A 27,499-nucleotide genomic window follows, 5' to 3' on the forward strand; every position below is an offset into this window, starting at 1 on the left:
CGCAGCGCTGTCGTGAACCTTGGCTTGTGGTTGCGCACTCGTGGACCTTGTGACTCCCCTCGCTTTCAAAGCACACACGACGAATGGTACTTTCCGTCTTCCGGGAACGACACAGGGGCACTTCTCCGGTCACGTCTTCACTATGTGCTCGCAAACTGCGAAGCTCTATGCGAAGCTTCTCGCGTCCCGTCAAACCAAAACAATAGCGGCTGCCAGAAATTTCTCCGGTCAAACAAAAAGAACGAAAGCCAACCGGCTCTTGCTTCCACCGTACATCGACGTTAGATCGGCCAGATCGCTTGCAGTTGAAGCAGTTGAAGGTTGAAGCAAAAACGAAACCAACTGCAATGTCACGTGTTCACATCGAAGACACACTTTTTATATCCATTTTAACTGTTTTGAACGAATAATTGGACCCATGACTTTATTTGTGGTGTGTAAGAAACTATTATCAAGAGCCCTAAACTAAATGCAAACATGGGTGACATGAGGGAAGCCGTATTGCCATCGACCAGAAAATGGCGGCGAGCCACGGTAAGCGCGGGTTTCGCCAACGTCCCGCGACATGGCGTAATTGCTTTTGGTGCATATCTGTTTCCGAGACATGTTTCTTTCCGCGGCATTTGTCTCGACGGTCCTTTCTAAGTGTGTCCCCAAGCATTCCGGCGCTTCGATAGCCGGCAATGCCGCGGTCGTCGCCGGAGGCGATGCGTGTTATCGAGGTCGGCTACACGGTTATGCGTGTATGACCGAACCAAAACACGTTTTTTACAACCTCGCATGATATCTGAACGTATTATCCGTTACTCATCGTGTAAATTTATGGTAATTTGTGTAAATAGCGTGTTTTTCACCCCAAATATTCACCAAATACACGGCACTTGCTAACAGTGTAGGGACATTAGGGCTGCTAGGGTCTAGGGGTTTATTCTACATAAATTCCCTCCACCGAGCTATTTTCCGACCGTTTGAGTCCTAACTTCCTTCTTCTCGCTCGTGTCCGGCCTGGCGCACGCTCTGCTGTCCCATCGCATTGTCTCCCGTGAGCAACAACGCCCTGATGTGCCACCCGTTGGGCAGGGCATCAACTCCGTGCCCAGCACGGTGTGAGGCGCGCGAGCGCCTATGTTCTGTGCATAGCCGTCGCACGCATAGCCCGCACCCCTCACAGGGCATACATCGTTGCGTTTGAAAATTGCTGTTCTACGCTCGGTTTGTCGCCGAACGATTCACCAGAACCTAGTCATAGATAGCTTCGCTGTAAAAACGGAGCAAGTTAGGAGGGAGCATGACTTTGCGGCACCCCTGCGGTCATACTGCACGGGCGCGCGCGCAAATAGTACGCTCCTTCTGCGAGCGGCGAGCTTCCTCGCTTTTCTCGTGCCGAGCCAACGAAAGTGGCTGTGATGGAACTTCCAGCGCACCACCGGCGCAGCTTCGAAACTTGGGTTTTCCTGATCGAGGGTCAAACACATCAAAGTAGGACACATACCCCGCAGCGCCCTATAGACTCTAAACCGCAGTTTTTTTTTTTTTTGTTGCTTTTTTTTTTTTTTTTTTAGAGCGCAGCTCTTAGGGGCCCGTTTCCAGCCTGAGCGGCGTCGGCGTAACCGGGGGGGGGGGGGGGGGGTCACGTGACCCCCCCCCCCGCGAGGTCACGTGACCCCCCCTCCGAGGTCACGTGACCCCCCCCTCCGAGGGCACGTGACCCCCCCTCCCGAGGTCACGTGACCCCCCTCCGAGGTCACGTGACCCCCCTCCGAGGTCATGTGACCCGCCTCCGAGGGCACGTGACCCCCCCCCCCAAGGTCACGTGACCCCCCCTCCGAGGGCACGTGACCCCCTCCGAGGTCGCGTGACCCGCTCCGAGGTCACGTGACCCCCCCTCCGAGGTCACGTAACCCCCCCTCCGAGGGCACGTGACCCCCCTCCGAGGGCACGTGACCCCCCCATCCGAGGGCACGTGACCCCCCCCCCCCCCCCGAGGTCACGTGACCCCCCCCTCCCCCGAGATCACGTGACCCCCGGAGGTCACGTGACTACCCGCAGGTGATCTGACCCCCCTCAGTACCCTTCCCTACTCCTCCTCAAGAGCTGCGCTCCAATTCGGCGTTACAGGGATTTGTAAACGGCTTTCATTTTTTTTTGTTTTTAGGGCCTCCAGGAGGGCGCAGCTACGCTCAGCATCTGTCGACGGCTCCGCTCTCCGCTGTTCGCATTTCATTCCAACGCGATATTCTTTAGAAATTGAGCAGTTCTGTGTTAATCTATAGTACAGTCCCAGCGGTATCTGCGACATGTCGCGGCGAAGTCGGGGAGTGTGATAATAAAATGAACACAATTTTATGAAGACGGTATGGCGGTTACATGAATGACGCCTTTTCCCTGTTTGTATTGAGCTCGAATGACGTTAGAAGGGGAGATTAATCATCGCGCTAATTCCTATAGCTTCTAACAAAATCGGCGTCAATACTGCATTTCTAACATAATTCATCAAGTTAATATTAAAACTTCATTAATTAAATTTAGTTAATTATTCTACCGTGGCTTTTATGAAGGCGCGGATTAAGAGGTTTAAACTTTTAACTGTGAAAATGTCAAAGAAATGTTACGTACGAGTACTATTTTGTCAGCCTCTACGTGTTTATGCGAAAAATGCCGCAGTCACCGGCAAAGTCGAATTCCAAAATAAGGCTGCCATATATAGTGGTCGGGTGAAGGTGCATGGTGTTCATAGAGGAGGGTGCGCGATCGGTTTGACTGTTCGATTGCTGTTATTTGTGGGAGTTTATTGTATCGTACTTTACCGCTCTTCTGCGCATTTATCGCTTGAATGGCGTGTTAGATACCAGCTACACGGTATCTCTGTGAAAATTTTGACATGGAAAAAAAAGGAGACTGTCTTTTCATAAACTTACAGAACAGAAACTCGCTTTTTTTTTTTTTTTTTTTTACAAAATTTGTTATTCTAAAATTAGAAACTGTTTTTTTTTTTTTTCTTCACAAACTTCCACAACAGGGACTCGCTTCTTTTACAGAAACTCATTTATTTCTAAGAACAGAAGCTGTTTTACTACGAGCCTGGGCAACACAAATTCAGTCATTTTAGAGAAACGACCAAGCACCGAAAAAAAAATATTTTTGCAGAACTTACTGAAAAAGAGTAACAGACGAAAACAGATAAATTGTGGCAAAAAAGTTGCCAAGTTTTTTTTTGTTTTTGTTTTCTTTGCACAGTTTGTTTTCTACAGTTTAGCGAAATCTGAATTTACCTCAAAGTTGACTGGAAGGTTATTCGAGGGGATGCAAATATAATAGATTTCTGTAGCCCGCTCTATCATAAGCACCCGACCGCGTCGAAGAGTTTTGGGCATGTCTTTCTGATCTTCCGCAAACTACCGTTTCGTTGGGAATTTATTGAGGACGGCGTTAACGACTACCCTATTCTTGCTTTCTTGTGTGCATTGCTGCGCCGCACGCGCCGCCCAAAGGGGTTAGTTTTTGCGCTGAAAATCCATCTTCATATCGTAAATAACGCGTGAACTGCAGCGTGTTTCCACGACCCACGTTCGATAGCCGCTTGCGTCAAACACGGCTGTTTCTCAAACGCTGAGCGATCAATTATTCGCTCGTCTCTAGCATACAAAAACGGAACGGGTCGTGCGCACAAACGTCATACCGCGCGTCGTCGGCAAAGTTTGACGAATATCGTTTTCGCCCTTTTACTGCGAATTTGACGGATAAGTTTATCTGGTAAACTTGGACCGACTTGAGCCAGATCCCTCAAACTGCGCTGCTTGTTTGCAGCTCGTAGAAGTGAAATAACTACAGTACTAATGTTTCCTTTTTTTACATTTTGGTGGTCAGAGTTGAGACAAAAACTGACGGCCAGAAGTTTCTATTTCTGTGTAACATAAACAGGGAGGGAGGCTATTACATTCTCTTAACTTTGTTAAAAAAAAAAAAAAATCTGCGCGTCCACATGTTGTGCAATTAATATACGAATTAAATTAAGCATAATATATTTTTGAGGGAAAACAGTCTTGTTTTTTGTCGTTTTCGTAACGCGTTCGGGGGGTGGCAACGAATTTTAATAACTGCTCAATGAAGTAGACGGATAAACGCATAGGCCTTTTTTAACCTAGGATTTTTACCGTAAATTCAAGTGATATTATTTAAATTTAGTCATCAAACTAGTCTTGTGATAAAAAAAATTCACAGGGTCTTTTATCTTAGCCCTAAGACGAACTGAAGGCGAAAGCTCCGATGTAAACGTCATAGCGAACCTCCGGAGACAGCATGCTCTCTGCCGAGGCACTTTTGGCGCCGTTTCATTCGCTCACTCGGATCGTAGCGTCGGCTGTATTCCCGGTGATAGCGAACCTCCGAAGACAACGCGTCCTCTGGCGACGCACTTTTGGCGCCGTTTTATTGGGACCTTTCGTTTTGGTACCTTTTGTGGCGCCGACGTGTTTTTGTACTTTTCATGTCGCCGACGTGTTTTTGCTCAAGGACTTTGAAGGTCCACTGAACGATGAAACTTATAAGGCTTTCGCCTTAACAATTTTTGCAAGTTGACGGTCGTTCTTATGGGTGTTTTTGCTCCTCATTACGGCCCGGTCAGTTCTGGGAAATATGGTCACCATAAAGATAGAAAATTGGGAAGCTCAGGATGTCCTATTTACGTTTATATCACCGTGTAACTTTACAGCCAAAAAGGTGGTGACGTATTTATTCCAGCTGTTTTAGTATTTCCTCCTGAAGTCTTGTCGTTAGAACGAGCTGCTCAATACAAGCGCAATAAAAAAATTGCCTCATTTTGCAGAGAGATTTCTTGACAACATGTTGCCAGGGGATCTTTCCGTAGTATGTTTTACGGAAGGTTCCGTTAAACTGATTACCAAAAACCCTCCGTTATATTGATTATAAAGAACTCTCCCCTAGACATGTTACGGAGAACCCTCCGTAAGCTAGGTTACAGCAGACCCTTCATTGAACCAAGCTACGGAGAGACCCTATAGCGACATGTTGCCAGAGGTTCTTCCTTATCTTAATTCAGAGAAATCCCCTTCTAACCTGAAATTTGATCCATCAGTCGTGTATGGTTTTCTGTGTGATACATGCATTAAGCAGTTGTCTGATTTCCTGGAAGTCATGCAAGAATAAATATCGTATATTGGGTACTTAGAGTGAGGACTTTCATTCAAGATCTCAAGGTCGCTTTTCAAATTATATTGTATTCTTTTCCGGCTCGTCTCGGGTCCATTAACGGGCTGTTTAATGCTCTCGTCTGCAAAAAGAAGGTTATAAAATATTTTATTAGTTGCACAATCACAATGTCAAAATTGATTTGAATCAAGAAGGGAAATGAGTTTTACTGTTTATTTTTGACAATTCAGTAGATCGTGAAATGGAATCTTGCAGTCAGAAGCAAGATGGATCATCTCTCTCTCCTGCAATTACAAGGTACAATCACCTGATCGGGACAACACCTTGTCCACCTCGCTATGGGTTGTGTTCCGGTGCTGCATTTGACTTAATTTTTATTCCCATTTTTTTGTTACTTCTAAGAATATATATACAATTACATATGAATCACCTTGATATAAACCACATAAATACTCTTTTTCCAAATTATTCATGGTGCAGCCAATACTTATTCCAGTTACACAAGGTTCATTTGGCCAAAATGAACAGCTAAATTTTGGCAACTTTCTACTTGTTAAAGCAGGAGTAACTTTAATACATATTGCACCCCCTGGAAAGGGGGACGGTACATGCTTCTGAAACCGATTGGTCGATTTCAGCGATGTAAACATTTGACCCTTTTGTAGCAGGTTCTGTAGCAGGCAAAATATTGGTTTGCAGCATCCACTGACGCTTTTGGAGCAAATGACAACATCTCTTTGCACATCACTCGACATGAAAAAAAGTGATTGCCTATCTCAATGAATTTATTTATGATAGTGATCAAGGGTTCCTCTTTTAAACTCGAGCATATTGCTTCCCAGCTATCACAGCATGTCGGAAAGCACTGGGCCCACATCGGCCAGTAAAAGGAAGACAGAGGAGCCTGGCCAGTGGCGGCCAGGCTCTGCCGTCCAGTTCCCGGTACTGGCCGACATAGACCCAGTGCTAGCAGACATGCTGTGCTAGATGGGCTATTAATTCATTACCGTTTGTGATAAGAACAGAAGGGCGTAAAAGGAACAGTCTCAAGTAAAGCTCAAATCAGAGTAGGTTTCATACACAATGGGCATTCAAAAATTTTTGAAAAGGGAATCATAGCACAACACTTCATTGGGATAAATTCTCTCTCCCTTTCTCATTTTTCACTCGGTAGTTTCTTTTTTTTTTGGGGGGGGGGAGGGGTGCGGTAAATAAAATTTTTGGAAAATGCCAGCAAGAACCAGCATATCGGCTAACACGTCTACCAGTGAAAAAGCGGCCCGTAACTTTAATGGATCTACCAAACTCAAGATTGTAATGTCATAAGCAGCACAAACAACCGCCCAAAAATATTATAAAAGCCTACACTGGTACTTTATATGCGACACTGCTCTTTAGAAGGGTGGGAGCCATAGCTATGTCAAAGTTTGCTGCTCTTTCGATCGACTGCTGCACGGGAACTACCATATTTATTCAAATATATACGAACCCGTGTCTTGTCTCTCTCTGTTCATTTTTTTTTTATTAGAGATTAACCTACAATTAGGACAAAGAAGGTCGACCTGTAATAATCCTTAGCGTAATTTGCGTGCCTATCGCTCTCAGTCCGGCGCTCCCCCAAGTCAGTCGCTGCCCCTAGCACTCCGGTGCCAAGCGGTGACGCTCGACGCGCGCACGCTGCTGAGAGGCAGTGGAGGTTGATGCGAGCGGCTCGAGTGCAATGGGGGCACTCTGCCGTCACGGAACGAAGGAATGGGGCAACCAAAATAATCGAGTGATTTTATCAGGAGTACAAGAACATGGTTCTGTTTTATCGTAGTACCTGCTATCGGCAATCCTACTACTTTGCAAAGTTTTCACACGTCTCTTAATCTTGACATCAACGACATTGTCTGGAAATTCAAATGATGGCGGCGATCCACCAGCCAGCACATAAACCGGCCAAAGCGGTTGATGCCCAGTATCAACCGCTCCGGCCGAGTGATTCGCTGCATCAAAGCGCGACGTCATGGCATTCGTCATCTCCTTGTACATGTTCTTTCATCGGCTAAACCAATCAAGTGCAGCGAATGTCCCGTGACTTGCACTTTTAGTATCTGTGTTTGTGGTTTTATGTGTTCGAGCCATCGACTGTGGTCTGACCTAAGACGAAACAAACTATGCGCTCAGTAGAGACGCTGTGAGATTCATATTTGTACTATTCTCCTTCCCTTTTCTTCTCCGAATATTAGGATGGACCAATAATAAAATATATATAGATATATTTTGTTTTTGCTTTAAACCCATCTCGGCGCAGGTGTGGTGCAATTCTTAGAAAAAAAAATTGGCATTTTGGCTCATGATGTAGCAGACTTTCGTTTACGGCGCAATTTGGCACAAATGACGCAGTACTTCCATTAGTGTATACGCAGCTTGCACTGAGGTCACTTGGCCAAATATAATAGGGAAAAAGGCGCGTGATAATGTAGATTCCGCTGCGTTAAGGAGACGCTTCTGGCTGCCAGAAAGATGGGCGGACTAACTTCACGTGCAAGCCATGTATGCAGTCTATTCGACACCCCGCTACCTGGGCTCTCCTGAATAGTGGTGATTGCATGTGGTAATTAAATTCAAACTTCTTGGGTTAGTTGTTAGGAACTGCTGTAGAGCAAAGTCAATGATTAGGTATTCTGTAATGGTGTCTAACCAAATAACGGGCATAGGAAAATGTAAGAAAAATATTGGTACGAGTATTTTTTAACAACAAAGAGTATGATGGAAATGCATTGCCAACAAGAGAGAGCTGTGGCATTGGTGAAAAGAAGAAACCTGTGAACTGGCACACAAATGGCACGAATATGGAACAAAGAAGGAGCAACTAAGGAAGAAACAACCAGCATGAAAGTGGGGGCAAGTCAAACTATGAAAGAAAAACGAAGAAAAAAAGGTATAGTATTCCTCCCAGCAGTTTCTGTGACATCAGGTCTCCTCCACTCAGTTTCAAAATTCTTGGCTGCTGTGGTAATCATTCACCACCTTCACAGTCATGCCATATTTCAGCAGGTAATTCTCTTTCCGCATATGTTCGGGGTGGTGGACTTAAACACAGTACTGCTTTCATTCTGAATCAATGATCATATTCTATGTTCATGTCAAAATAACCCCTAACTAAAAAAAAAAAAAAAAAAAACTTTCGTTTTTTTTATTTTCGTGAAGAAGGAGGAGCAGCGGAGCTGTAGCTTCTGTTCTCGGCGGTGGCTTTCCAGACGAGCGATCTGCTCTTCTTTCGCAAGGGAAGCTGAAGCGCTCGACGCAGTGGAACTTTAGGCGATAGCGGCCTCGCGGCGGTTGCGGAACCATTCGCGCTACTGCGCACATCGCCCCTTGTTCCGTTCCTGCTCTTCTTCCTCCGAAGAAATGTTGCCGCCATCTATGAGCTACGGCAGCAACCAGTTGTCTAGTTGCTGAGGCTGGAAAGGTTGCCGCGATCTATCAGCGAAGGCGGCAAGCAGGCAACCAGCAAACATAACACTCGGGACAGCTACCGCCATCTATGAGCGACGGCGGCAACCAGTGCTGTGTCGACCACGGGTGTCGACATTTGTTTGGTACCGGACACGATCCTGGAAAAACTAGCCCTTAACAACTCCACTATAACAAAAAAAAATCCGTTGAATTATGGTATGCTGGAAAACATGAATCACTTTAGTTCAAGCATACCCTTACGGAAATGGCAGATATGGACTTATATAAAAAAAAACAAATATGGATATATAAAAAATTGGGCAGATCTGGCATATCAAGCACATCAGTTTATATAAGCCTTATATAACCAGATCTGCCCAATTTTTTATACATCCATATCTGGGTCTGCCAAATAGGGGTATATCTGCCTCCCATATCAGGGTGCTTTTTTTTTATTCTTGCAGATTTGTTCTTAAAAAAAGTCATGAAAGCCACACTTATGCGGTTTTTGCGAGTGAGTTATACGCCCAGGGGGACATTACGTGGGCGCTAAGCTTTGCGATTACTCGGCTAATTAATTAAAATTCACTAATGAACTTTTCAATTAGTGAAAATAGACATACGGTTCCAATAAGCAGCTAGCGGGGCGTCGTCCAAAATCACTAAATCAGTCATTTTCAGAAAGTCTTTCAGCGCGTGAGAAGCGCGCTAAAGCCACCACTCGTGGAGCAGGTACAAGGCTAGCGGTTTCGGTAAGGCGCCCGCGCAATTTTTCTGTCTCTTATCTAGCCCCAGCCTTGTACCTGGTCCACAAGTGATAACTTCAGCGCACTACTGCGCTTCACACGCGCTCAGTCTTTCTAAAAATTACTGGTTTAGGGGTTTTGGACGACGCTCAGCAAGTTTCTAATTGAAACCATATGTCTATTTTCACTAATTAAAAGTTAATTAATAAATTTTATTTAATTAGCCGACTTATCGTAAAAATTAGCAAACTACATAACGTCCCCCTGGGCGTATCACTCTCGCACAAACCGCATAAGTGTAGCGTTCACGGCTTCTTTTAAAACAAATCTGCAAGAATAAAAACAAAACAAAAAAAAAACGGTATCCACCGTGCTGGTAGTTGACTCTTCGACCCTCCACAGCGGGAGCAATGGTAAACTGTGCCGCGCTCGGCTGTAGCAATTACCCGGTATCCCGACGATCGTTTCGTCAGCATGAACCGCGAGACAGAGTGTCCGTCGAGTTAGAGAAAGTACAAGCGGGCGGAGAGGGATACGCCCGCGGATGACCTAGCATTGTTTACCAGTATTTCGCAAAATCGTAACAATCTTTCTACAAGCGACTCGTAAAGCCGCTCGTCAAATTTTGGAACGCGTAATTAAGAGTCTGTGCTGCTGTTGTTTTTTGGCGACACGTCAAAACTTTGTCGGCGGCATGTCGAAACTTTCTGCTTGTAGCGCAATCGCACCAATGCCGAAACATTCTGCACAATGATTCTCCAGGCTGCCAGGAGATAGACACGGCCTAAATCTAGAGGTAATCTGGAAGAATACATTTAGGAAAAACGATCAATTGTCACGAAGTAGGTTGCAGCGCACTTACGTTGACGAGACGCGACTTCAAAGGTGTTGTACGAGGGAGATGTCGACACGGCCACGGCAAAACCACCACTCGAACACAGAAACGAGAAGGTGCCCGTGAAGATTCAACACGATGTAACACAAGCTGTCGTTTGTAGAACCGAACACTAAACGCATCACAAAAAATCTTGGGCTTCTTTGAAGAAATCGCTTGCAGAAGCAGACATACGCATCTACCACAGAGGGAGAATTCACCTGCCAAACTAGGTCCGGCTGAACGCATTCCGAGATCGGCAACGGCTGACGCGTCATCCGTCAAACCACGTGACCACTCACCATTTACAACGCTTTCAGCTTAGGGAGAGAGAAAAGGATCGAAGGAGCGGCCAAAACGGGGTTTCACGAACAAAAGGCTTATCTTTTGAGGCCACAACCAGGAGATCTGTCACTTGTAACGAAGGTTGGCAGTGCTGTGAATGCTATGTGTGGCCTTGGGCGCTAGGCAGGTGCGATGTCCTGCTTTGTCACCAGATTCTAGACTGTAGCCACGTGACCCTAACCGGAGACACGATTTGCCTAAAACACGCGTAGCGTCTACCCTGCTGTGAATACCGAGTGAACATACAGCTCTATGAAGTCTAGCTTTTGAACTCAAAACGATGCAAGTTTCAAGATACTATGTTTTACGCTGTATAAACCACATTATAATTTTAAATGAAAAAATTAACGCGACTATTTTTTTTGTGCATGATGTCGACAAATAAATAGATAAATAAATATATAAATATATATATATATATATATATATGTATTTCTACCAATAAATTTAAAATCACGTGTACAATGTTTCAGATTTTTTTACGAACGAGTTATACATAAAAGACACCACGGACAGCACATCTTCCGACTTTCAACACACGATGAATCGCCGTCGCTCGCAAACGAACGGATGCGATGCTGCGCGAACGGTTTTGAAAGAGCTGCGTATTGTACTCCGGGCGCAACGGCTTCCTTTCGAAGGGAAAAGGATTCGGGACGGCGAAGTAGCGTCTTGCATCTTGAGTAAGCTAACGGTTCGTGTTTACCCGCTCAATTTAGCAGGGAAACATGAAAAAAAAAATAGTTTCACTGCCAAATTTTGCGGGAAAATTGACGTCACGTGACATACGTACCAATTCAATTTCTCGCTAAATTGAGCGGGACGGTTACACCGATGGCGACGCCAACACCGCTTAACTCGGAAACGGGTGTCTAAGAGCTGCGACTAAAATCCATTAGTTGATTAACTCGCGCTCCGATCGCACTTCGTCATATTGTCACACATCAAACATACAACCAAATTTCATTTGTCTTTCAATCTTCAAATTACGCAATTGATTAATTGGTCCAAATACCTGGAATAACTTCACTTTCAGGATGTTGACAATAGTTAACCAATTACATGAGACTCATGCAATATAGATCAATCAACTAGTGTCTTAGCGAGTACATATAACTTGTTGCTTGCACGACTGAAACGGGCCCATATATCATTATCAGGGGCGCTATATTTGCACGCGTATATGGTGATATATGGACGTATTTACGCACTTATACGGCCAGATCTGGCAGTATTTGCCCACCTATATGTCGAAATACGGCCGTATTAGCTCCCATATCTGGCGAAATACAGCCCTATTTGACTGCTTATATTATCATATCTGAACGTATATAAAATATATCAGGGCCATATCTGACATTTTCGTACGGGTATACTGGGCTCCAATTAAGGGAACGGAAATGCGCTAACATCCTTTGATATCTCCACTATGTTTTTGTAAAATTCACATTAAAATAATCATGTTTATTTTACCCACTGGGCAAATTCATACGGCCTCTCAAGTATAAGTGATAAAATATTGGGAGCTTGGCTTCCCCCAGAAATCGTCAGCACATTGTCTTGGTGAGGTATTAAGCTCGGAAAGAAAATTCATGGAAAATAAATGCGGTCAAATAGAGCAAACTTTTACTTCAATGGTGCATCATTCTGCACCACTGTAAGTGCTCCTACAGTCCACAGCTAGATGAAGCTGTAGACTATACGAAAGGAAACATCCACAGTTTTTGTACACAAATACTTCCTAATTTTATTAAATGATTTTATTCATTTCTTGGTATCATGCTGACTGTTTCCTGTTTACCAAACACTCTATTTTGAAAATGGTGTAATTTGATTATTGTTGTAAACCATAACAATTCAAGGGTAATCATCGGAGCTGTCACCTTCTGCCTGCAGATTCTAGTGGTTAGGTTTTTCTTTTTGGTGCCTTGTTCTTGAGTGTACTGCATTATTCCAAATTATTCCAGACGAAAGATACATTTGTGAATATTTTCTGTTTACATGGTCAATACACAAAAAAAGAGTTGTCAAAAATGCAACCGCTGCAAACCTTTGAATAATAGGTTTTATGAGTGAGGCTTCCACTGCATACCCTAAAATATAACAAATATCACATTGGCTATGTATTCCTTGAAAACACATTTACAGTTCGGAAATAGATGTCAAAAGGCAGGTAAGAACACCTGAAAAAAAGTCAAAACCCATACTTTTTGCAACACTTCCTCGACCCAGCCATAGTTGGTCCTCCCCCTTGTTACTTGTTAATATTGTCTCTTCACCTGACCAATATAATCATTAGAGGATTCGTAGCATTATCAAACAACAAAATGTTTTTGCCACCAACAAAAAATTATGCAAATGAATCATAATCAACATAACACGCCGGCTTGGCGTCGGGGCGGTCTCAATCTGCTGGTATGGTATCTTCAGGCCGGGATCGGCAGCGCCCCAAGGGGCGAAAATGGCCTGTTCTAAGTGCCCGGATCCCGCCAGTGCCGCAAACTCACCGGGATCCCGGCATCGGGTTGCCAGTGCCGAGTCTTGGCGCGGACACCAGTGTCCCGTCGAGTTCCAGGGGACCCCGAAACGTTTCCAGAGATGCCGATGTGTTCCCGGGACCGGCTGGACTCTGGCAATTGAGACCGGCAATTTTCGCCCCATAGGGCGTTCGCCTGCCATGGCGAGACAGGTATGCCGAAAGGTTCCTGTCACAGGCCGGTTTGGCCTATGCTACGTGAACGCATACCTAGCTGGTAAAACAGCTGTGGGAACTCTATCGGTCACCCTATGAAATAGAGAAGGGATCTTCTCAATTCCACTATCAGATTATATGCGGACGACTGCGTGATTTATAGAAAAATAATTAATGTAACCGACTGTACCCTTTTGCAAAATGACTTGTCACAAATTCAAGCGTGTTGTTGAGAATGGCAAATGGAGATCAATGTTGACAAAACAAAATTTCTTAACTTCACTATCAAAAAAAAAAACAATTCTCAGTTTGATTATTCGTTTTCTACCATACCAATTGAAGCTGTAACATCCTACAAGTATCTTGGCATCAACTTTAACCATAACTTATCATGGAAGCATCATATAAACTACATATCTGCGAAAGCAAACAGAAGCTTGGGATTTTCAAAGCGCCATCTCTATAAGGCCACGCAAGAAACAAAACTCATCGCATATAATTCTCTCATCCGTCCTCAACTCGAGTAGGCATCCATTGTCTGGAACCCCCATCAGTTGTATCTAGAAGAAAAATTGGAAGCTGTTCAGAACCGGGCTTCACGTCTCATTCTCCGCAATTATCAGCCTACAAGTGTTACCGCAATGAAAGCAAAGTTAAACCTCCCTCTTTTAAAACACAGGAGAAAAGTATCGCGTCTTACCCACCTGCACAAAATATATTATAATTTTCCTATAAAAAAAGATGAATACTGCCCACCTGCCATGCACATCTCCCCTCGCAGTGACCATCCATTCAAAATTCAACTGTCAACGCCTAGGACTAACCTCTTCAAATTTTCTCCCTTGCGATTGGCTATTACTGATTGGAACAACCTACCGGAACCTATTGTGAGCATCACAGAATGCAATAACTTCAGATCTGCCATTTCCTCTCTCGACACCACCTAGCGTCCTGTTTGTACGCGTTCACAAACATCCTAGCCTTTTTTCCTGTTTGTGTTATTTTGAGTGTTTAAATATGCCCCCCTTATGTAAAGTCCCATGTGGGCATTTAAGGGTTAAATAAATGAAATGAAATGAAATACAAAACTGTTACCGTGAGGTAGGTTATTGTCAATCACTGGGGAGCTACTGCCAGGTAAATCACCAAGGGGGAGCAAAGCGGGTTAGATGAAAGCGGCTGTTTGTATCCAGAAAGGGGAGTTTTCATCAGTCGCTTCGCCAATCTGACCCAGACAGCTTATTCTGAACCAGGTTGATCATGCACTTCAGAAGGCGAGTTCTTAATTACAGCGCCTGCAAATAGAAATCGCCGCATGACGCAAATCAGTTGAATGATAAGGCAAATCAATATATTGGGTACCAGTTGCACTCAAGGCACCGGTCACTTATTGTGCACAAAACACCAATTACCAAGTGATACTCAAAGGGACCATGCAATTATTTTTTTTTACATTTGCCCGAATAACTTTTACGTCAAGCATTCCATGTTCACGGAATGCCGAACAGTCCTCCGTTTTCGTTTCGGTTCATAAACTTCTAGACGAAAAATTAATGAAATATCCAGTTTCTCTTCCTCTCCAACTAACCGCAAAACAAGCCGCGGTGTAATTTTGACGGTCGTGACGTACTCTGGCACCGGAACCGGAAGTTCTCTCGGCAGTAGGAGAATAGAAACGTCAGCGGCGAGCTGGTGGTGTACCGGTAGGCTTTACTACAGAGCAACGTTACTAGGACACTCAGTTGGGAAACTCGCCGTCCAAACCTGGGCTGCTGGCGTCCACCGAGACCGAGCTAAATACGACAACAGCGCCACACTTTATCATTTGTCTGCACTGTGGTCACATTGAGCTTTTAGAAAGCATGTGTTTGCGTAAAAACAAACGGAAAAAACCTCTTTTTGTATGAAATTTATTGGAGTTTAATACAAAATGAAGGGCGCGTGATGTTTTTAAAATCTTTAGGTTGCAGGGTTTTGCGGCACAATTAATATTGTTTTTATACAACCATGCCTCAGCGGTGCTTTCAGGTAGCGCGTCCCGACGTAGGTGCATTTTAACTTCAGTAGTAAGTCGCGGCGCGTCCGCTGGGGATACGGGGGTGGCAGCCCTGTAACCTCTTCCACTGTATCTGTTTCGGCTCCAAAATGGCCGATTGAAGCCAAAATAGCAGTAGCGTACAGTTCTTCGAGTGGACGCTGCGGGAGAAATGGCGGCGTTGTGTTCGTCATTAGCTCGGTTGTCAAGGACAGGTCAGGGCCACTTTTTTAGATCAGTCTCTATGGCAGTTTCCCAACTGAGTGTTTTAGTAACGTTGCTACAGAGTTTTACCGCGCTGATGGCGCCGATGCCACCGAGATGTTTTCTGAATCGGAGCCTCCCATCACCGCGATAGCCGTGGACATATCGCAGCTGAACGAAATTTGATATGTTGCACTACAGCGACAGCGTGTGACTGGTCCCATACGCCGGTACGCCTGTTGGAAAGTGCAGCGAGTCTTCCAACGAAGACTTTGGTTCCTCGTCGGAATCGGACCACAGGGAGTGGCGTCTCTAATGTACGGAATGTTTCGAGCGTACACAGATAATCTTAGGCCCTCAAACCGATGAGCCGCGCCAAGTGCTCCCGCGGCTGGACCAAGCTTTGTGAACGCAGATTTCGCCGGATTGTTGCGTTCGCGCGTAGGTACATACGCCAATATCGGGACGCGCATTGAGACTGGTTCGACATTGCAGAAACTCCTGCCGTTGAGCAAGCGCTGCGCGAGACTGATGTGCGCACGTCTCCTCAGCAGATATCATTAGTGAGTTTTAGTATTGCGTATAAGTGCAAACGCGAGCACTGCGCGTTTTTAAGAAGACCGATGGGATGGCAATCGATGTGAGCACGGACGCCGGACAAGGCTAGACCCTAAGGAACTTCGCTCCTAATAAGTCCACCTGTCGCGATGCCGTTGCGCTGCCACAGATACGGTACGCCGCCAACGACGTACGACTCGGCGGATGGGCGGGATGGCGGATGGCTGCAACGGCTTCTGGCGGTAACTGCCGGGACGCGCGCGCAGTCGCGCAGGCGCAACCAGAAAGCGCGTGATCTGTATCAAGGGTTCCCAAAATTCCCTACCGTTGTGGCGCTGTACGTTTTGCAACAGGTCTATTCAAAACAAGAGGTGCGAACGCTGATTATAACTAGTTTTGAAAATCGGAATTACGTCTCGTGTATTGGCGTAGCGGTCAGCGCGCTCGTAGAGTGATTACAATAATTAAACGCTAGAGGCTCATCTGGCGCTAGCGTCTAGTTCCAAATTGAAGCGGACAGCAACCAGTCTGCTTTTCCAGTGCTCCTGTGTATTCCTACGGGAAAACGTGCGTGATATTTTTTTCTTCACCAGGGAACAATAGTAATTTAACGTAGTTTATTTACTTATAACGGGTACTATGTAGCTTTATTCACTTTATAAAATGTAATTTATTTAGTTAGTTTTTCTTTTGTTTTTTTTATTACTGAGCCATGTTTAAGTTAGCGAAAATTGAGGCCCAGGTCTATGTTGTACAGGATGAAACGTTATTACAAGCTACCAATTCAAACGAAAAGCACAATTAAAAAAAATTGGCGCTCCAATCTACGCATTGACGGTGGTTGGTCAGTGAAGCTGTGGTATCAGCTACAAACGATTGCCGACTGCACTATGCGAAATGCCGCCGCCGGTCGCAGCACGCCGCCGCTGGTCCTATTGCCGTTTCATTTCCCTTTTGCCGCTCCTCGTATTCGCGCTGCTCCTCGGGAGTCCTAACTATGCGTAGCCTATTCGTCGCGGTGCTGCAGCAACAATGAAATCAGTTGCTATACTCCGTTTCATATAACATTTAAGCGCAGCGGATGTTACGAGCCATCGGAGCCAATCGGAGGCCGTGTGAGTGTCACGTGACCTTAGAGAGGGGGCACAGGTACGACGCTCATCCAGATCAAAACGGGCAGGGGTGGGGATTGAACCCAGGATCTTGGGTTCTGCAGCGCGAGCTTCCGCTCCACGGGCTCTGAGCTGGTGTGCGCTATCCCACTCGGCCACCGATCGCCCGAGTATGCTACTACTGCGGCATCCCCGTACACTTCCAGCGGAACTTCCGTCGGCGCCGCCAAGAGCAGGCACCCAGCGATCATTTCATCGCACTGGGCTCCTCGCCCAACTTTTCGTCCACGTCCAGCGCTCCGCTCACCGTCCCCGGGATTGGAGGAACGTCCACAGTGGTTCACGTCACGACCCACTAGTCGTAGATCACCATTTCCCGGAGAGAGATCTCTGACTTCTGTTTCCTGCTCATACCGGGGATCCCCGCCCTCTGGGAAAAACTGGTCAGTTCCCGGAAGCACAACTGCGACCGCTTCCATCCTACGCCACCGCAAAATATAATCGATATTCAAGTAGAGGGTCTACCGCTAAGGGCGCTGACTCGGGAGCCGCAGTTTTAGCCATGTGGCAAACTATTTGCCACAAACTCAAGAAAGTGTCTAAAGCAAATAATGGCATTCACTTAAGAAATGCATCGGGACGAATAATTTCTCCTTCAGCAATGTGCACACCTCACATTAATATGCAAAGGAAGTACCATCACGCACAATTTATTATCTTGCTTTCATGCAGTCATGATATTTTTCTTTGAGTCGCCAATGACTCGGAATGAGTCGCCAAATACTTAACAGTTATATTCAAATCGTCACTCAGTCAGCACAGAGTCCCTTCGGATTGGCTTTGTGCAAAGGTTATTCAGAGTCCACAAATCCGTGACGAACAAAATGTAGCCAATTATCGTCCCATTTCATTGACATGCACGAGCTGCAAAATTTTAGAGCGCAGCTCATGGGCGCCCCGCTTGAGCTGCGTTGCCGTCGGCGTGACCGCGCGTTGCATTATGGGACGTTTCCCATAATGACGTCACGAGGGTCACGAGTGACGGCACTCGTGACGTCACCGCGCTTTGCACTATGGGTAAATTTCCCCCCTAACAATGGGCACGAGACTTTCGAAAGGCGTTCTGTTCACTGAGGATGTAGACGGTGACGATTTTCCGACTGCAGCTTGTTGAGATGTCATTTCAGTGGTTCAAGCGTTCTCTAAAGGCCTCATTATTCGCTTTCCCTTAGGAGTACGCTGGGTTGCTCTCTGCGTCTACCGGAGAGAAAGCGGACGCGCGGCGGGCCATCATGAGCCTGAAGTACTCGCCAAACACCGCCCGTGGGACTTGTCTCGTAAGCAAACACAGTATCAAACGCCTCGCCATCGATCTCGGTGCGTCTAATACGGCTCGGTTGCTGTCCGCTGTCCTGTACAGAATGTGGACGTCCCCCGCGAAAGCCGTACACGAAGCTTTCCCTCGGCGCCCGTATACGTCGCCTTCGTATAGGGCAGGCTCTTCAAGTGAACCAAATCGGCGTGCCGGAATCTTGATTGTTTGCCTGGTCCTCAACATCGTCTAAGCACACGTTGTGAGCTGCGATTGCGACGTTGCCAAACGAGAGCGTGATTCTTGCGCTCGCGTCTAAATGTGGGCTCCCAAGCTTGGCCACGGGCGAAAAACTCCTGTAACCTCCGCATCCATCTGCGCATTTCATTTTGCTACTTTTCCGCACAAACGGCGCTGGAAGAAATTCGCTGTCCGGCATCTGCCCTTTGATCCTAAGCCCTTTTTAATCCCGCACCAGCCGCAGCAGTTCGACGACGCTGTGCAAGAGATTAATCCTGGACCTACATGAAGAGTGCCAGATATTTCGTCTTAGCAGAGCTTAGGGGTATTCAATTTTTCTTCGCACGCATCGCTCCAGCATATGCACGTCGTGAGACAAATGATGGCTCAGAAAATCAACTACGCCAATACCGGAGTACCCGACTTCTCGCTCAAATATGCGCACAATAGAGCCGTGCGCCCTTCGTCGCTTCATTCTTAAGCTCGTCTTTATTGCTGTTTCCTATGGTGTTTGCATATTTAGGCTGTTTATTTTTATCGCATAATTCAGCGATAGCCTTACGGGCGACACTTTGTAGAGATTTCGAGCTTGTGGGTTGTCATCGCAACTAGGGAAACCCCTTTCTCTCCGCTCTTCGTGCGAGTCCGGGGAGGTCGGGTTTTCCCTTCGGCCGCTGAGCACCGAGATGGGGAGCCCCTCGCCATCGCCAGTAACGCCTCGACGAAAGAAGAGTATTCTGTGTCGTCTCCTTGAAGGAGTTGTTTTCAAACATTACTCCCGTTATGCGAGATACAACTTTGGTGGTATCCATTCGCTACGCGTAATGTTGGAGGGTATTGGAAACTTCCACCGCGCTTACCCACTTCACGGATCACCTAGCACTCTTGATGCCCGTCAGTGGCGTCCACGACAACACCAACCACGACGGCTCTCAGAGTTAACCACGTCGCAACTTCGTCCTCAGGTACGTGATAGAATCATTCCCCTCTTATTGCGCGACCCTGCAACAGCTATCGATTTCGTTTCCTCGCACATTGTGGGCGAAAAGTACGAATCTTTTCTTTTCCTGGCATGGTACTTTGTTGCATTTCGGCGCACTTCTACTCACTTCCTCGAACTTCTCGCCTTTCACACACGAAGTGCCTGTTAAGGGAGAAGCTTCAAACCCCTGTTAAGATCTTCTCAAGAATGACTTTGACCGTACTAACCCAGCATCCATGGTCGGAGAAACCATACAGATTTAAATCTGAGCACATTATTACCTTCAACTGCTACACTCTGTGATTCGTTCACACTTGTAAAAAAATGAGAAAAATTTGTTTGCACTTGTAAACAAAATCTGAAAACGACATTTAATTATTTTGGTAATTTTCATAATCCGGAGCCACACAGAATATACCGCGCGTGCATTGAGCGTGCGTTATTTGTTATGCTTTATTAGATTACGCTGCTATTATTTGCGACCCTTTAACCACGACTAATATTAATAAAATTGATAGCGCACCGAAAAAGGCCCCTCGCTTTATATACAATTTGGGACGTACTTCTGTAATTGAGCTTTCAGCACGAGCCAACTTACCACCGTTAACACAAAAAAATCGTCATTCCCGTGTCAAGTTTCTGCTTCAACTTATTAAAGAGTGTTATAAAACCGATATATCTGAACCAATTTCCTTTTCTTTTGTTTATGCGACTAGACAGAGCCATGACTTAACCATAAATCCATTCCGGGCACGCAATAGTTGCTTAAAATATTATTTTTTTCCAAGAACAATACTCGATTGTCATAACCTGACTAATGATGTAGTTTTGTAGACATCATTCACATTATTTGCCTCCTAGCTTAGCTAATATTGCTTTGCTTCATATTTGTTTAATTTAATTAGTATGTTACATCTTGTATGCTTTCTTTGTTGTTGTTGTTCCTTTGCTTTTGTGCCAGCTATGGGTCTGTACGTTCACCATTGTAAACCCCCCTGCTAAAATCCCGGCTAGGGATTGCAGTATTCATAAATAAATAAATAAATATTCGCTACGGAGTGTTTTGGGGAACTCCTAATTTCCGTCCAGATAAGATCAACTTATCTAGTGGAACCTTTTCTGGAAAACAATTTCCCTTTGTTCAGGTGGAACGGCATTCTAGATACAGCGGAACACTGTTCCCCATATTTTTGGCACTCTAAATTGGAGGGTGTTTTATATATAAAAGATTAGGGAGCGATATTCTATTTATAATCGATTTGCCTTTATGTGGCACGGCATATACACGCGTTAGCCGGGACTATAATCTAGTCATTTAGCGAAATCGTCGGTGAGGAATTCGACTTCTGTGACTGGTCGGTCAAGACAGGCGCAGGCCAATCACGGCCACCAAATTCCTCACTCACGGGCGTTTTCGCCGAGTGTCCAGATTATGAGTCCCCGTTCTGACGTGACCCAATTTAGTGTATCTTGGTGTGATACCAGTTCATTGTGTCCTCGTGTAATCCCGGCCTACTCATACGACCATTATATGAATTCAATGTGAAAGCGCTGGCCCCTGAGCTGCCGATATAATTTCCCGCCGTCCCACTACATGGCACCATAACTCAGCTGTGCAAAACGTGCTAGAAATGTTTGTGGTAATGGGCTTGTACTTGCCCGACGCGGTCGTAAATCGTTTAAGAATTGTTTACTTTCGCCCCATTATAACACGAATTTACCGAATGAAGGACACTACAATCAAAGCACCCATCAAGATAAACGGAAAGAGAAACAACACATGCACTGAGTAGTACTTTACTCTACAGGGTGTCGTAATACCAATCGCATAGATAAGCCAATGAACAGTGCCATGAAATGTTTGATAAAAGGACCCTTAGGGTGTACCCTTATTATACCAAAAATTTCGCGAGTGTTGCTTGTTGGGGAAAAGTTCTTGAAAAGAAAAGTCTGTTTTTACCTTATGCGCGGGAGAAAAACGCAAACAAACAGTCAGGTTGCCGCTGCTATCCGTGTATGGTACCACACACGCTGGCATCTTCCGAGTCTTCTCTGAGGTGTTAATCTCCAAGAATGTTTCATGTTTCCGTATCATGTGGTGCCATATGTAAGTAGCAGCGTCAGCCCGACGGTTGGCTTCCTTTTTCCTACCGCGCGTAGGAAAAACAAAGTTCTTACTTTTTTTTTTATTTTTCGCAGACATGTACACTCATCGATTCTGAGCATGATCAATGCACCACCTAAAACAACCTTTGTGAGAAGTTCCATGGCACTCTTTTCCCTCGCTTACTTATTCGATTTTTTTACGCCCCAAATGTCTCGAAAACAACCTGTAAATGGAAGATGAACACAAGACAAACAAACATATACCTCTCTAGGACTGCGCTGAATCCAAATTTTATGAAATCAATGTTCTTGAGATTGTGCATTGAACACCGATGTTCGCCTTCCGTGAAATGACCAGTGACCATGGCACACTTTCAAGCGAGAGGCCCATGTCAGCCAGCGCTCGTAGTGAACGCGCGTTCTCTGCCCAAACACCTCGAACAGTTCATTACTACAAATATGTGAATGACTTCGAAGTTTATCGGTCTGCGCTCTCCTAAGAAGGTCTGGTGGACTTAGCCTAATGAACTCGACTGATGAAATGGGAATCTACGCATTTGGGGGGATGACCGCCAAATTTTGAGGTGTACATTAAATGCAACATTTGCAGCGTTCTCCAGATTCATGACGATCCCTACGAAAGGCAGACGCTGGTTGTACGATTGTACGATTTAGCTCATTTTGTGTTCGCAATCTTTGATACTAATATTTTTTGTTGATAATTATGTTAATAATGTTATAGATATTATGTGAGTATATAAGTGTGTGTGTGTGTGTGCCTTTTCCCTCTGCTGCTGTATGGGGGGCAGAGGCTTGTCAAGAAACTCTGAGTTGCTTTTTTCACTGCTTCTCCTCTCCAAGTACACAGAAAATAAAGAAAATTTGAAAAGGTATGAAACCTACCAGGATAGAAAAAGAACTCTAAGTTTTCATCGTAAAACTAGACTACGCGCTAGCGGTAGGAACCAAATGCCAAAGTCTCTGAACTCACTTTTATCTGATTGTCAAGTTATAAGAGGTTTTCTGACATTTTGAATTATGATGATTAGGGCTCGTTCCCTGTAGCAAACGCCTCACGCCCATGCATGTGCGGACTCCGTTAGCCGCCATTTCCTCGTGAAAAACGTAGGACAATTGCTTATAACTTTTGGAATATGTAATGATAAGTTCTGAAACACTCCACCACGCGTACGTTATTCTTACAGTTAGAAAACCATGCTTCACTTTCCTCCCGAACACACGATATGTTCACAATAAGTGTCATGATCGGAGGATTCTCGTGCTTTAACAGCATTAATAAAGCAACACGCGACTTAATGAAACGAAGGCGAATTCGGAAGAGCACGCAGCATACGATACGTCTAAAGGGCATCCGAAAAGCAAGCAACAGCCGAAGGCAGCAGCGGAGGAGCAGCTGAGATGCACCGGCATCTGTCGGGAGGAGTGGACAGCAGGGCGCGACCAAAGCCGGTGCTGAGGCCCTCGCGGGTGAAGTGATCGTAAGTAAAACACCCATTCGCCCCCTGAAGAGACCATCTGGTTCTAGCTGAGTACCTTGCGCGAATGCTGCACTCTTACAAAAAAGGGTACCAAAAGGAGGTAACAGGTCGCCCTTCCCACCCTCCTCCCGGCCAGGAGAGAAGCGTTTCGCTTGTTACCTCCTCACACGCAACAGACACTAGGGCCCTCTATTAAGAATGCGCTGCTACAAGGTAAAGTTCACCGCGAGGTGGCAACAAGGAGCGGAATGCTACCTCCCAGGGAGTGCACCTGTTTGGGCGCTGCGATTGGCTGTGGAAAGGCTCAAACGAGGGCGCTAATTGGCCTCCTCGTATGACACTTCATTCTTCGCGCATGCGTGTGCGTGCACCCGCCTGGCATCGAGAGCGTTTTCTCCGTCGGCGTCGACGCTCCCCGCCGGTCATAACAGTCTTTCTTCGCTGAATTCGACCGTTCGAAGGAGGCGTCCCAGCGCAGGAACGTTCTTCATTGTTTTGTTCGGCTCAATCTCTTATAAAGTCACCGAGAGCGCTGCATTGACTTCAGTCGAAAATCCATTTCGTGTGCACCGTATGCAGGTAAGGAAATGTTCTGCGCGGGCGACAGTTGACGTCGGTTATGACCGCCCCGGGAAGGCAACCCCCGTTTTACCTAGACAAAAAGGTGGCGGACATATTTGCACGTTTGAAGGCGTCGAGCGTTCGATAAAATTATTGTGTGGCGCAAACGCATGCACGGTTTAGATAACCGAAGTTCATAAAGAGCAAGAACTAGAATGACTGTCGCTTGCCCCAGCGCATATTTAAAAGATTGACATAAGCTAACCAGTGGCGTAGCCAGGAGCTTTGCCCGGGCTGTGTGTGTTTCAGGGTGGAAGAGGGGGGAAAGCGGGTGGCCGGGCGGCAAGAAGCTTTGTAAATCTGGGGTCGTCTGCATTTAGAGCAGGAGGGGGCAGGAGGTTTTCTCGTTTTGGTGCCGTTGGTGGGTCGCGTCCGACGTTAAATTGAGGATCTGATAAAATAGTTCAAAATGTAATAATGCATTTTTTTCGCAGAGCAGGAGCCGATCAGGCATTCATTGGCGGCTCCGGTCAACCGACGTGATTGATTCCCAACGTCGCTAATATTTGTAAAGGTCAGTGTTAAACACAGATTTTAAATATCATTTTTATTTTTAAATAATTTAACAAGGTTCAATACATATGTTGCTGAAGCCAGGTTACCTCGAAATACGGAATATAAATGTATGAATTAATTATTCGGGCGCTTCGCCAACATTAATAGTAATATATTATGCAATAACGTCATTAGGTATTGTCGGCCGGGAGACTAGCAATTATGTTTTTGTCTTGGCATTTTCTTTGCGTGTAATCCGAAATCTCTAAAAGTCTGGTTACTCAGTAGGCGAAGTTAGATTGCCCATGTTTGCATCATTTGAAGTTGATTGAATATATTTCTTCCATCCTGCGCCAACGTTTTAGGGAGATTTCGTCGAAGGTCCTGGATGTCTACTAAGGACCACCACCACATGCTGTTGCTGGTACCTGGGACTCAACTTGTGGCATTTCTTAACACTGTTTACTGCAGATAAGCGTAGTTTGATATTTTATTTTAGTTTCCTGTTCCCATTTGGGCACTTAAAATGGGGCTTTTAATTTTTATGTTTAGTTTGTGTGTGTGGTGTTTGTTCATTTCCGAGAGAAAATTGGTGGTATACTTCGAATAAATTAATTAAAGTAGGACACGCATGGCGCTTCCGTGTGTCTTTTTCTGTGTTTTCGTCCTTATGTGTTGTTCTTCTCATGTCTAAATAAAAGATACATTCAATTTTAATCTGGCAAATGACTTGGGCGAAAATACTTACATATTTGCAGAAGTTCGGCATTCGGCAGTTAGGGTTGGCGGTCATGGGAGTCGGCTGCGGTGCTTAGTACCTGCTAGCATGCTAGAGTAGTTGTACTCCTTGACTAAGATTTGTTAGTCACCTAACTAAATCGGGGTGACAAATTTAGACATGACCAGTGAATACGAAGTGCTTACTAATCTACGATTAGCACCCCCCATGTGATAATTTTAGGCAATGGTGTAGTCAGCCAACAATTGAACTGGTCACGTCTGTTAAGTATGTTTGATGCTGTTCAAGGCTTGCATCAGTGGCCCATCAAATGCATCTTAGAAATATATAACATTTTTTTAAGTTTCTTGAAGTTAAGGATGATAGGTTTCAATTTTATATCAAATGGTTTCCTCATTGTTTTGGTTGCAGGCAGGCAGTGCAATCTACCTGGTGGCTGTCAGCTCAACCCTAGTTAATCCTGAGGTACCCAGCTATGTGGCAGTGGACGAAGACCTCGCAGCCGCGTCCCCTGCTGAGGCAGTGCTGGTTTCGTTTTGCCTCTACTTACTCTTTAACTTTCAAACCTAACTAATTTATTTTAATGCATTTTTATGCATGTTTAGAAATGTTTTTATAGTGTAAGATTATTTTTTTTGTCTGACGTAAGGAAGGATGGTTGATTCGGATTGTTACAGAAGGGCAATGACATTGCTTTATAGTCACATTTTTGTAACTTCCAAAAGAACAGATTTTTTCTTTGTGCAGCATTAGCGTACTTAATTTATTTCAGCCTACTTAATACTCGGTGCCTGAAAGCATTTGAGGGTTGTGGTTCCACGTTCACATTGATTTGTGCTTGCAAAGTTTAAATACAAGATGGTTTTTGATGGCTTGCAGGGTTTAATTAAATACAAGATGGTCAAAACTGATTTTAGCAATTCATTTGAAGTGGGTTAGATCCCATCGGCCCTCGCGGTAGTTTGTCGTGGCTCATTAGCAGCAGGAGATACGAGCCCTTTCTTCTTTCCAGATTAGAAGAGCAAATCCCAGAGTCTGCTTTTCTCCGCTCCAGCATTCATTCCACCACCCAAGAACAAGCAATCTTCAGACTTCTGTTATCCATTCTTTGGGCAAGTGAATAAATTATATTATTTTGAAGCAGAGACCTGGTGTTTGCACAGCAGCTCCACAGACAAACGGCACAAACACAAATGTTGTTGTGCCTAAAGCCTTCTTAGCTGTTTGAACGTATTGATTTTAACTCGCAGTTTGCAGTGTTAAGAAGAGATGCGGATATAGTCAACGTCTCTGTACAATATTGGGGGCACCTTAAGGTCCAATCGGGACGGAGTGTCCAACGAGATGAAAGGTCCAATGGAGAGGGAATGTCCAACGAGCCATAGTGTCCAACCATACGAAATGTCCAACGTGTTTGAATATCCAACATACCTGAATGTCCACTATTTCATATTTGTCTCATTGGATATTAAGGCTTGTTGGACACTCATACACGTTATCTTTTCGCTACTGATAAGTGATGCACCGGCCTGTCCTCCATGTTGACATCAAGATCGCCTTTTCTGTGTATTCGTTCGATGAGTAACGCAAGACGAAATATCCGAAGACTCTAAATACAAAAGAGACAGAAGGTACAATCGGCCGGGGGATCCAACGAGCCTGACTGTCCATTGAGTCGAAAGATCCAATTAGGACGAAATGTCCATCGAGCATTAATGTCCATCTAGACAGAATGTCCCACGTGTCCGAACATCCAACGTTCCTGAATTTCCACGATTGGGTCTTTCGTCTGGTTGGATATTTAGGATCGTTTGACCTTCAGACACGTAATGCTTTCGCTACCTCCCTCCTTCCCTAAAAGGGACGCGCTAGCCTCTCCTTCTTTTTCACCTTATCATCCCTTTTCTGAGTCTTCATTCCATGAGTCACGCGATGCAAAATGTTCAATGAGTCTAAATGCAAGGAGTCTGAAGGTTCGACTGGGACGAAGATCCAACGAGCCTGAATATCCAACGAGGCGAAAGATCGGATCGAGACGAAATGTCCAACGTGTCTGAATATCCAACGTACCAGAAAGTCGACGATTGGTTATTTCGCCTCGTTGGATGGGTGGTTCCCGTTTCGACCCGTTCCCAACACAACCTTCCCGTTTGTACCTTCCCGTTTCGACCCGGCTCAAAACGACCTTCTCGTTTCATCCATTCCCATTTCACCCTTTCCCGAAACAACCTTCCCGCTTCGGCCATCGTTCGGTTCGTTTGTATTGTTCGTTGATTAGGTTCAAGTATCCAATGTCTGTTCTCCTTGCTCACATCACCTCTCCCTC

At 45.3% G+C, this 27,499-nt stretch overlaps 1 protein-coding gene across 2 annotated transcripts in view; it reads left to right on the forward strand.

Moving 5' to 3' along the window:
- LOC8025400 (neuropeptide Y receptor type 2) overlaps positions 1 to 27,499 on the forward strand; it is a 1,264,215-nt gene that overhangs the window by 1,072,136 nt on the left and 164,580 nt on the right. The gene's annotated exons all lie outside the window — the stretch shown is intronic.

The sequence above is a fragment of the Ixodes scapularis genome, unplaced genomic scaffold (assembly GCF_016920785.2).
Source record: "Ixodes scapularis isolate PalLabHiFi unplaced genomic scaffold, ASM1692078v2 PGA_scaffold9__187_contigs__length_104089568, whole genome shotgun sequence".
Taxonomy (NCBI): Eukaryota; Metazoa; Arthropoda; class Arachnida; order Ixodida; family Ixodidae; genus Ixodes; species Ixodes scapularis.